This window comes from Phyllostomus discolor, chromosome 3 (assembly GCF_004126475.2).
Source record: "Phyllostomus discolor isolate MPI-MPIP mPhyDis1 chromosome 3, mPhyDis1.pri.v3, whole genome shotgun sequence".
Taxonomy (NCBI): domain Eukaryota; kingdom Metazoa; phylum Chordata; class Mammalia; order Chiroptera; family Phyllostomidae; genus Phyllostomus; species Phyllostomus discolor.
In genome coordinates, this window is record NC_040905.2 from 93,001,122 (window position 1) to 93,013,602 (window position 12,481).

The following is a 12,481-nucleotide window of genomic DNA, read 5'->3' on the forward strand; positions in this document are numbered from 1 at the left end:
TGGTCATGCGAGCCTGACCTCCAACCTCTGCCCGCCGCTGTTACCATGTCCTGCTGGCTCAGAGTCCAGAGCTGGGGCCACTGTGCAGACATGGGGGCAGAAGCATAGAGAAAGGAGGGCTTTCCCTTCGTTCTCATTCCTGACCTCTCAGGGATACTACTAGGGTCTGGTGGGAGGGCATGGGAAGGGGGCAGGGCGTGGTGACACTGAGGAGGGGGCTGCTGGGAGATTTCCAGTTCTTTGGGCTGCAGGCCCCCTGGGTGGTGGGACGGGCTGCTGCCATCTCAGGACCCTGCCGGGGCTGACGCGGCAGTCCCTGGGCTCCTGCAGTCTGTCATGGCAAGTGGGGCAGAGGCACTCTCTGGGGCAGGAGGATCAGGCCCTGGGAGGGCACCTCCTCTGGGTTCCCTCATGAATACTTCTCCCCAACACCATGCTGGGCCACTGGCCGGCAGAGCCCCCAGACAAAGCCCAGACCAGGGGCCGGTCCCTAGTTGCTCCTCTAGTCCTGCCTGGCCCTACCTGGGTGGCCCTGGACAGACTGGCTCTTCTGGGAGCTGCCCATTCACGAGGTGGGAACACCACATCCCACACAGGAGCTGTGCTGTGGGGAGCTGATGTGGCAGGTGAGGGTGGCTGTGAGCGGGAGTGTCACTTTCACCTCTGCGGCTTGTTAGCTGAGTGCCTGGGTTGGGGGTCAGCGGTCAGCCTGGGTCCTGTGTCTAGCTGGGCTCCTGCCTCTGCACTTCCCAAGTGGGTAGACGTGTCTGGATTAGGGGGATGCTGAGGGGTGGGCGGCCAGGGTAAGGCTCCTTCCCCCGAGATCCTCCGGGGGGTGTCCCTCACCCCTCAGACCCTGCCTGGAAGGCCAGGGTCATGTCCCCTCCACTGCTCAGCCAGGGGTGTCGAGGTTGCCTCACTGTGTGGGGCGGAGGGCATCTGTGTGGGGGTGAGCAGAGGCAGGCATCTGTGCCCCCCATAAGTCGCCTGTCATTTAAGGGACCTCAGGCCCTCTGTTCCTGTTGGGGCCCCTGCCTGCCCTGGCTGTGCGACCCTGGGCAGGTGCCTAGGCTCTGTCCCTGTTCAAGCAACGAGGCATAAGCCTTTGGACTCCACAGTTCCCGAGCTGGAGTTTTTTTGAACCCTGAACCCTTTTTGGCCCTGGGGCCAGTGGGCTGGGGGTGGGGTGCTGGAAAGGGTGTGAGTGGAGAGGCCCCTTGGCCCAGCCCCCAGAGCCCCAGGCCTCCTGAGTCCAGGTGCCGCCCCACAGCCACTCCTGCTCAGACCGCACACATCTGGAGCCGTGGCCCACCCCCACCCAGGCCCACATCTGGAGCCCAAAGCCGGCTAGCCGACTAAACACAGAGCATCTGGGCCCCAAAGAGCCTGCTCCCAGGTTAATGCGGCCCATCTGGACCCCTGGCCGCTGCTCCAACTGTCTCCACAGCGGAATGCTGGCTGCACATCTGGATGGCTGAAGCCCTGTGGCCGCCCCTCCCCACCCCCTGCCCTGCTGCGTATGGAGTCGAGCTGCCTGGGGTTCCCTGCCCTGAGGAGGGGCTTCTCTGAACAGTGCTCACTCTTCCTTTCTGGATGACTCGGCTCGCAGGCTTCTGTCGGGCGCTGCCTTGGGAGTAGCTCAGTTTGATACGATGTAGACACATGTGCCTTGCCAGGAGCTGTGACAGCTGCCACTTTGCAGTAACTCACCTGGCAGTCCCTTGGCATTGCTATTGCCCTTAGGGGACCTCAGTATTGTCTGCCTTCCCACCCCTGCTGAGGTGCCCAGGGTTCTACAGGGTATGCTACCAGCTGTGGGGGGGCCGCACTGGGTCCCTGTCGCAAAGCCCATGCCACACAATGAGCTCGGCTGTCACTTTCGTTCTCCTCCTTCTCTGCCAACACCTGTGTTCAGCAGGATGGGGCCAGCGGTCTCCTCTGAGGCCTCAGACTCAGAGGAGGGATCCTGGAAAACGAAGATGCCCGAGGGAACTGGGGCTGACCTGTGGGAGACACCACCTTGGGGCAAGGGGCTGCTGGGCAGACACACGCCTTGGGCCAGCCAGGGGAGAAGGCCAGTCTGGGTTGGAGGAAACTTTTGAGCTGAGAGAACCACCAGCGGTGGCCTGGACTGACTCCTCCCCAGTGGGGTCACAGACCCTGCACTTCTGCTCTCACTGGGGACCTGGGACCTTAATGAGTGAGATCGTGAGAGTCTTAAGTCACTGTGATTGTGGCCATGAGCTCCCCACCATGGGGGGCATCCAAGCTGGTAGGGCTGCTTACCATCAGGAAAACAAGAGCCAAAGCTGTATTAGACAGCCTTGTAGCCCTACACTCAAACCCTATAATGCCAAGATTCAAGGATTCTGAGATGCTGCCTTCTCAGACCCTGAACCTCCGGTGACAGGAGGTGCAAAGAGCCACAGGGCAGAGGCCACATATTTGGCATGTGGGATGGTGAAGGAAGCGGGGGGAGAGGGGCCCTGGGAATGCAGAGAAGTGTCACCAGCCTGTGGCCTGGGGCTGAGGCACTTGCTGCCTCCACTTCCAGAATGGCTGCAGCTCAGGGGCTGGCTCAGCCTCCCAGGCCTGGAGCGGGAGCATGGAGCCCGCTGTCCTTCATCCTGTGGTCCAGCTTTATCAGAGCATCACTGGCCCCGATTGAAAGGAATCCTTTGTTGCCGAAGCCTCCAGCTTGGACTTCCTGGAGCAACACACATTTTAAACCACAGAGCTTCACGTCTCCTTCCGCACACCCTTACCCATGGAAAATATGAGTCAATGAACATGCAAGACGGAAACACAAATAAAAAATAATGAGGGCTAGCATTTATCGAGTATTCACTATGGGCCAAATACCTTCTGAGGGCTTTCCTTGCATTAACTCATTCCAGCCTCCCTGCGAGGGAGGCTCTGTTGTTATCACAAACCCATTTTACAGATGGGGAACCTGAGGCTTAAGGTCCACTCAGCCATTAGGTGGCAGAGCTGACATTCAGACCAGGCAGTCTGCCTCCAAAATCTGTGTCCTTAACCATTGCTCTTCATCGCCTCTCCGCAAGCAGGGTATATGGGGGCGGGGCGCAGTGGGCTGAGAGAGAGGTGTGCAGAGTGAGGCCAAGAGGGGGATGGGTCTTAGGCCCTGACAAGTGATGCTGCTCTCCCAAGCTCAAGCCGTGAAGCATAACTGATTGAGTTACAGGGGCCACCCTGTCCTGTCCCCCAGGCCTTCAGATGACATGTCCAGGCATCCAAGTGTAGTCCCCCATCTTGTCAAGGGTTCCAAAGCAAACAGGCAGGCTTCACTTCATCTGAGTCTCCCTGGCGAGCGACAGAGCTGGTCCCCCTGGCTCGTCTGGAAGGCAGGAGTCTGGGGCAGCTGCGGGCCGCGAGGCACTTCTGCTCTGTGCCGTCTCCTGGGGAACACCTGGCCCTGAGGGTGAGGCGCCGTCTGGAGTGTCGCTCGGGGCTTCCAGGGTGAGGGCCGGGGGTCTCCGTGGGTGTGTACGTGTGTGTCGGCATCGGCGGGGGGCTTCCCTTTGCTTCTGTTGCCACGTGATCTGCCTGAGGAACCAAGCAGACAGAAGGAGGAGAGGGCATTCTGGGGTGGTTGGCATCATCTTTGGATGCTCCTGACTGACCTTCCTTGTCCCGCAGGTGCCTTCCCAGCACCCAGAGCCCTGGCCCCCAGCACAAACGTAGCAGCCACCCTCCCTGGGTCCTTCCCTCATTCCCGGCAACTTGGCGAGGACTCCGCCATGATGTAATGGTGTCTCATGTAATCCCACAGCCGTGATGGGAAGCTGTCATTGCCACCTTCATTTTACGAAGAAACTGAGGCTCAGACAGGGTAAGTCACTTGTCCATACAGCTGAAACCCCCTTGCTTAGCCCCTAATTTCCATCCCCGCTAAGGGGGCTGGGAAGAAACCTCCGTATCCCCAAACTCCTGGGGTAGGGCCAGGCTTCCCAGAGCTCCAGCCTGCCGCCCCCATTCCCTGGCTGGCTGGCTTCAGTGAGGCTCAGCCTAGCTTTGGGGGGGGGGGGGCGTGGGGAGAGCTGGCTCAGGACCAAGGGGGAGAACAATGGGAGTGAAAGGAGCGGAAACCTTCTCTGAGTGAGAGGGAGGGAGGGAGGCCAGGCCAGCAGAGGTTTCTTCTACTCAGGCTGGGTCCCTGGGCCCACAGGCCAAGGGACAGCATCGGGGGAGGGGATGTCCGGGCCATTCTCTCCATGTGGGATGGAGGGACACTGGCCTGACCCTGCATGGGGAGACTGAGGCAGGAAGGACTGACACAAGTCCTGTGCTGTGGTCCTGGGGGTCTTGGCTTTCCCTGGGGGATCCCAGCCTGAGGAGAGAGTGGAGGATGGTTCTGGAAAGACCCAGATTAACGTGACGTCACCCTGTTGAGTTTGGTGAGAGGTGGAAGCTGCTGGCTCAGCCCTGATAGTACCATTCCTGCACCCCACCCCCAGCAGGCTGGGGTGCTGGGAGAGGTGAGGGGGGCTCAGGGCCCCACCTCAGACCACAGAGAAGGGTCTGGCTTGACCACTAGTCAGCCTAGCTGCCCCTGTGGTCTCTCCAGCTGAACTTCCTGTGACCCTTCCTGGCCTCTCATCCCCCTGTCCCCCACCCCCTGCTGTCCTTCGATGTCCATTATGTTATTTGAGTTACAGATGGGGCAGCTGTGGCTCAGCTGGTAGCTGGGGGAAGAGCCCAGAGCCCAGAGCCCAGATCGCCTGCCTGCGTTCATCCTGGTCCCCGGGCCGGGTCTCTCCGGAGCTAGTGTTCTGCTCAGTACCCTGAGAAGATGTGTCCTGCCTGAGCCTGGGACAGGACACTGGTTCTCAAAGTGGCCTTTGGACACCTGTGGCCCTGCCGCCGTGCTCACTCAGAACCCCAGCTGCCAGGGTGGCAGGGTCCAGTGCTGGTCTAGGTGTCCTGGTTGGGCCGAGGTTCCCAGAACTGACCCCGCACTGTCAGGTCAGCAGCTCCATCGGCTGGTCTGAGGGACGCCGTGGCTGGGGGCTCAGCCCGGAGCCCCTCACCTGGGGGGCTGCCATCTGGCTCTCTGCCAACAGCCCCTGGCCTCACCACGGGCGCATCTTGTGCCCTCTGGGCATGCTGTGGCAGGGGCCCTGCGAGGGCCCTGTGCTGTCCCTCCCCCACGCCAGACCCAGGAGGGCCCTCAGGAGCAGCTCTGACCATTCACACCTGGAGGAAGACTGTTACTAATGGACGCTCAGGGTGGGCCTCCCAGGTCTGTCTGAGGGCCCAGGTCCCCCTATTTCCTTCCCTGAGCGAAGGGTTGGAGGTGAGGGGCTTTGATCGCTCCTCCAACCCACAAACATTCTGGGTGCCTCCTTGGTGCCAGGCTGGGCCTGGGAAACAGAGGTCCTTGCTTGGGGTGACTCCTGGCTGTGCTGTTCACCAGGTGCCTTAGATCACTCACATCCTGCCTCTGGCCTCAGTTTCCCCCTCTGAGGGGTGGGGTTGGACTTGCAGTGTTGAGGGGCCTTCCAGCTCTTGCTTGGGTGAAGCCCACCTCTAGCCCTAGTGTCCATGCCCTTCACCCACTCATACTCCCAAGGCAACGGGGCTCCCCGCCCAGGCCCCAGGCTGCGCCTGCGACGGTCCCTCTGGGCAGGCTCCCAGACAGCCGGGCTCTGGCCTGTCCCCCTGGACCCTGCGGGCCTTGTTACCAACAGCGAGAGAGGGTCCTTCTGCCTTCCCCTCTCTTCAGGGCCATGCAGCGGGAAGCTTGTCAGAGAGCAAAGTCTCCCAGACAAACCAGGCCAGTCAACAAACAGGCGACCAAAACAACAAGGAAAGATTACGAAACCCAGATTCAGGGAAAGAGGCCACTCTGAGCCTCTCCAGGACAGGGGGTGGCGAAACTGGGCCAGGCCTGTGGGTCAGAGCCTGCCTGGCCCGCACTATTTTTGTCCTGTCTGGGGGGTGGGGACTGATGAAATCCCAGCTGCATTTCACCAAAACACTTTCCCCTTAAGCCCGGGCTCCATGTGGTTCAAATTCATTGTCACTTAACTCATCACTCAAGGCTCTGAGCCGCACCCCTCCCCCCACAAGAAAGACGAAAACACGCAGTCTCTGGCGCTTGGTCGAGGTGGGCGTGAGGGGCTGTGACAAGCAGGCTGGCTGCCTTGACCTGAGTTGTCCCCAGCTGCCTGCCCCTCCATCTTCCCTGCTCCTCTGTGCTCAGCCCCAGTTTCCTCACAGGTAGTGAGAAGGGGCGGCCGCTGTGCTCCTGGGGTCGGCTCTGGGCCCGGGGTCATCGACTCCCTCCGCCCCCCCTACCCCCGCTGCTGGAAACAGGAAGCTGACGAGCCTGGAAGGTCTGTGCGCAGGAACGCGGGAGGCCGCTCCACGGCAGTGTCACGTGCTGACGTGTCTGTGGCAACAATCGAGAAGCCCGGCTGCTTTCTCTTGTTGCTTTTCACAGCCTTTGCTGGCTGGCACCTGGAGTTCTTCACCTCAGGGCTGTGTTGGGGTTGGCAAGGGCAGACTCTGAGCGCAGGGGATGGGCTGCTGGCAGGGGAGCCACCAGAGGGCATGTCAAACGTGGGGACAGGGACCTCGGCTCCTATGAACTGCGCTGACGCTGTGGCTTCCGGAGCCGTCGGTGCGGGTGCATTTGGTGACGGCCCTCAGCCCATCCCACCCACGCGAGCACCATCCCCAGAGCCCGTACTTCAGCCAACACCAGGCTGGCATTTCTAGGGAGCAACTTCAGCTGGGGCAGAGCTCCTTCCCCTGCCTGCCCTCCTATCCATCCAGAGGGTCCACCTCTTCCCCTAGACTAGGGGCTTCTCCAGGGTGGGATGGCGACCGAAGCACCCCTGCATCCCCAGTGCCTGGTTTGGGGCTTGGCCCAGAATCCAAGAGCGGCAGATGCTTGTTGAATGAATTAATGCATTTTTCAAATGACATCAAAGTGCTAGTTTTCATTATCTTTAGGCCATATTAATCCAGAGCCACGCTCTCCAGACAAATGTTGACAATCTGGCTTTTGTGTAACCCACATCAGGGACAGAGCTCCTGTCCCAAGAGAGAGGCGACCCCTGAGCTCCTCTGTCACCACACTGGGGAGGCCTAAGACCCCTTGTGCTCTGGTGACCTCTTCGCTGGGCCATCCCTCCAGCTCTGGCCTCCAGGAGCAGACTGAGGGGGCAGCAGGGTGGGGCTGCAGGAGCTTGCTTTCCTGGGCAGGGCCAGGCAGTTCCTGAAGCAGCGGGGTTGTTTGGGTGCAAACATTTCCCTGTATTGTCTGGCTTCAGAAGGCAGCCAAGAGTCTAGGCAGGAGGGAGGGGGCTGTGGCAGGGTTTTTCTCCACTTCACCTCAGAGAGAACAGGAGCCTCGAGGCTCAGAGGTGGGGGTTGGGAGGCTGTCCCAGGTCCTGGGGGGTGCGGAGGGACTGGGAGAAGACAGAATGGGGAGCCCCACTGGGCGGTGTTGAGTAGTCAGGGGAGACAGGAATTGGTCTTTGGTGCAAGTCCAGACAGAGGACGAGGTGACACCTGCCCTGGGGGATGCTGCGAGAGTCCAGTTGTCCCCCTGCTGGCGGGTGCTGCAGCCTGCTGATGCCTCTCCCAGGAGCAGCAGACACCCAACCTACCCTCTCAGCTAAGCATGACATCTTTTCTGGGACAGTGATTCTGGAGCTGGGGTCTTCTCGGGGTGGAGAGAGGGATGTCCATGCTGAGCCCTTGTGAGTCTCCAGCGTCCCTGCTCTCTCTGTCTCAGGGCCTTTTAACAAGACGCTCCCCTTCCTGCTCTCCCCTCCCTGCAACACAGCAGAAAGAAGCTCATCTCTGTCGAGATGGTAGTGCTGCTGTGCATTTTGGGTGTTCCCCAGTGCTGTTCCATGGGCTATTGTTCTGGTAGAGAAAGAAAATGTCCTGGGTCCCATTAGCTGGGGAAGTACTAGATTCGACAAGTTCAGACAGGCTTCTCTCTTGCAGGACTTCTCAGGGCCTTTCCTTGTCAGTAGGGACTTTGACCTGCTAAGAAGGGGCTCTGGTGCGCAGCATTTCCCTGTGGAATCTTTCAGGACCTACTGTGGGCCACGCAGGCTTAGAGGGCACTCAGGGAGAGATGGCAGCTGTGAGTGAAGGTGACGAGTGGAAGATCACCCAGCATGGGGCAAAGTGGGCCGCAGGAGGTCCCGCGGTGTCGGTGCGGGGCTCTAGCCGCAGGGTGTGTCCTCACTTCCTCAGCACCTGTGAGGGCTGAGCTGGCAGGTGGGCCGAACAAGTTGGTACAAGGGCAGACCTTGTCTGTCTCTCTAACTTATTTTGAAAACACTAGCCATGATCCACTCACCACGGCCAAGGTCGGGCAATGCCCAGGCAGCTGGGCCAGGGCTGCACTCACCAAGCTGGTGTGAAGGCCTGCAGGAGCAATCCCAGCCTCGGAAAATGCGACACCAGGCCCAGCCTGGGGGATGTTACCGAGACTCAGAGCATGCTGGGTTCTCACCCCACTCCCTGCCCCTCCCCACAGTTGGCCTTCCCGGACCTCACTGGCAGTCTCGGCTCTGCCCCGGACACTGGGGCACTGCCTGGCCTCAGGTAGGGATTTCTGAAGGAGCCAACTTCAATGTTCAGGCGATCGGTATCCAATCTCGTGTCCCAGTTCTAATAATGGAGGCTCCATTTTGTTCCCAGGGTCCCTCTCGTCACTTCTTCCCCAGCACAAGAGTCCTGGACCCCAACCATGTGCTGGGGATGCTCTTACCTGCTTCTGGATTCCCATAACTCTGCCTTCCTGACTGGGTCCCAGGTCCCAGACTCTGTCACTACGTTCCATTGGCCTCTTGGACCCCCTCCTCCTGTTTTCTCCAGTGGGTCCTCTGCGAGTGAGCCTGAGCCCCAGGCCTGACTCGCTGGGTGGGCTATTTGTGGGTGACGTTGTCTGAGGGCCCGTTTCATTTCAGAGGGAGTCCAGCTGGACAGCCCTTCCCTGGTTCGGTCTGCAGATCTCAACTGTCCCCAGGGATCGGACACAAGACAGCAAGAAGGAACCATTCTGCTCATGCCCAGGGATAAGACCAGACCTCTTGACACTCATTCACTCGCTTGTTCATTCATTCAATTGCTTACTATTTCTGTCAGCGTTTGTGGAGCTGACTGTGGTCACACTCTAAGTCAGTGGTTCGCAAATTTGAGTATGTGTCATAAACCCCTGCAGGGCTTGTTAAAACAGACTGCTGATTTAGTTAAGTCTGGGGTGGGGCCAATAATTTGCATTTCTAGCAGGTTTCCAGGTGATGTTATGCTATTGGTCTGGAGACCACACTTTGAGAGCACAGGTCTAAGCCATTATCAGCTATTAATGCCCACATATGGATCAGCTTATCGGGCCACTGAAACCAGAAGCTTCCTCCCACCAGGGAGGTCTGCACAGAGGAAGTGAGGAGAAGGGAGTGTGCCAAAAGACAGAGGTCCATAGAGCGGGTTGGGGGCATGGAGGACGAGGCTTGTCTCCTTCCTGGGCTGTGCCCAGCCCCGGAGGTCAGGGTCCAGGACAGGAGGGAGGCAGGCGAGCCCCGGGAAGTCTGGGGCCACGCTGAGCAGAGGCTGGGATTTGGCGGAGGGCCTAGTGCACCTGACCCGTGGGGCTGGGAACAATGGCTGGGCCGGTGCTGCCTGGCCTGCTGCCTAGGCACATCTCTGTTTTTCTTCCCAGCTCCGATCTCCCCAAGCTCTCCTCGCTCGCTCCCTCCCCAGCAGGCCCATCCTGTCCGCTGGCCCCTGGACAGCACATTCCTTCATGCTGATCTCTTCGCAGTGGCTGCAAGCACATGTTCTCACCGTGAGGTGGGAAATGAGGCCAGGGACTTGGGCAATGTGGAAGGCGGCCTAGGTGGGCCTCCCCAGGGCCCCGACCATGCATTCAGGGACCAGAGGGCATCTGGGGGGAGAGAGGAGTGGCCCCTCAGGCCAGGGGCTCCCTGGTACCCCACCAGCCCTGAGAGCCTGGACTGCTTTCTTTCCAATCTGAGTCTCCTGCTATCGGGCAAGGCCTGGAGACCAGGGCTCCTGCAGTGCTGAGACCCTGGCCCCTGTGCTCCGGCCCCACGCAGAGCCACTCTGGTTGTGCCCTCTGCAGACTGTGGCCCTGGTCCAGCAGGCCCAAGGTGTGGTCAGCATCTAATGGAGGGAGGCTCAATGCCAGAGCTCAGTCCCCTCTGGAACAGAAGCCCCCCGCCCCTGTCAGGCCGCTGTTCCCAAAAGACCTGTATGTGGTGGGGGTGCATGAGTGCAGGGTCCCCTCCAGGATGGCCTTACCCAGGCCTTCCTTCGTGCCACCAGGGTCACCTCGCACAGAGGTAGGCAGGCTCAAGGATTTGATAAACTTGAGGCTGGGGAGGGTGGTGCTGGCCGGAGTGGCACAGTATGTCAGTGGCCTGGACTATCTTTCCCTTCCCCAAACCTGGGTGACCCCAGCATTCAGAGGGACTTCATGTTCTGGTATCCTTAGAGTCTTTCCCGGGCTCTTTATGCTGGGCCAGGACTCTGCCTTGGAGTCAGGTTCAAGATTCAGTCTGAGGTTGGGGTCAGGGTCTGGGTTTAATCGGGGACTGGGATTAGGGTCAGGCTCAGTCTGATGGGGCTCAGGGGCCGGCCTGTGTTTCCAGTCGGACTTCAGTCTGGGAGTACAGTTGGGATTCCATTTGGGGTCATGCTCAGTTGGGGTCACTGTGGGTTTGGGGTCAGGGCTCAGACTAGCGTCAGAGTAGGCACTTGGTATGTGGGAGCAGAGCCCTGGCATGGGGCCGATGGAGGCTGGTGTGTGTTAAAGGTGCTCCCTGTCCCGTCCCCACTGCCTCTCCCTCCGCCCCCGCAACCAGCCCGTCTCTGGCTCCTGAAGCCTCATAAGAGTCCCAAAGGCTGGATGAGGGCTGGGGCTGGGCTTGGTGGGTGGAGAGGGCGCTTCAGTCCAGTTCCCTCTGCAGCAAAATGTGTCCAAATGCTTGTGCTGGTGCGGGAGATGCGGGTGCACAGCCCTCTCGGGGGCCCCAGTTTCCCTGTCTCAAAAGCTCTGTGTTGGGGAGCTGGGCTGTGCTGCAGGGACCTGGACCCGGTAGTGAGGGCAGCTGTGTTGAGAGGATTGCAGGTGGGAGGGCAATTGTGGGGCCCCTGTGGAGCTCTGGCCTGGAGGGGGGCCTGCACTGGGCAGGTGCAGGGAGGAAGGGCAGGCACGGCAGACCTTCCTGTGAGCCCGCTGGGTGAGGGTCTATAGCCAAGGGGGCACCTGCCATCCCTCAGTGGCTGATGGTGCCGCCTCTGTCGAAGCGAGTCAAAGGGAGCCTTGCAGACCGCAGGGGCTGTGGCTTTAGTGTGAGGGCTCAGGCATGAGGCTGGGGGAGGTGTCCTGATTCTGGCACCGGCTTCAGATGCCCCTGCCTCTGTCCAGTAACTGACACCTGCCCTGCTTGTCAGCAAGGTCTCCGAACAGCCCTGACCAGGGCTTTGCACGGGGAGGACAGGTCAGAAGGATAAGAGCCACGTTTGGCCATGGTCAGTCCGGCCCCTGCTCTCTCAGCTCAGCCCCTGATCTGGCCTCCTGCTGTCAAAGCCGCAGACACAAAAGAGAAGCCCGATTGACGTCAGAGGGAGCGCCCACAGGCCTCTGTCTCTCCCAGAAATTTGGCTCTGGTGCTCAGCGTCAGATGTCAGTGGTTTTTCAAAGGTGAAAATGGCCCATAACCCTGCTTCTGTGTCTCCACCAAAACCTGGCGAGACCGAGACCGGCAGTTTTGGGGAAGGTGGGCTCTGGGGTCCTGACCTGGTCCAGAGTTGGGCTGTACTGCGGCCCCCTCCCCTCTTGCCTGCCTCCCACCCGCTTGCAGACACTTCTGAATCCGTACTCTCCTCTGTTCCTAGCAGCTCCTGGCCCTGGCGCTCCTGCGCCTTCTCCTCCTCCCTTCTCCTCTCTGCCAGCCAAAGCCCTGATCTGCAGGGTTCCTCCCCAGGCAGGTGCCCACTGCCCAGTCTCCTTGGGGCTCCATGGCTTATGGATCTCTGGGCACCCCCCCCCCATGCCTCAGGCCCTGTTTTCCTAATTTCTGCCCCCATACCAGCCCCACGCCTGGCACATAGTAGGTGCTCAGTGAGACTTCGCTGGATCAGGATGGATGATGATTCATTCCTCCTTGAAGCTCTGTCTTTGTTCATGTGACATTTGAACCATAATTTCTGGAAACCATTGTGTATCGCCAGCTGTGGCCACTGGGAGGAGCCTGGGGCGCCAGATGTCAGTTGCACCTTCGGTCACCATGACCTGGTCCGGCCCAGGGGTGGCCCCTCCTCAAAGAGGGCTGTGATGACAAGGCTCTCTTAGGGTCAGAACACAGCCGTCAGGCCCATCCTGCCTCCCCTGGGAACCAGAGCCTTCTCTTACCTCCAAGAGGCTGCTAGTCCAGGATGGACGGGGAGGGGAAGACGCCCCCTC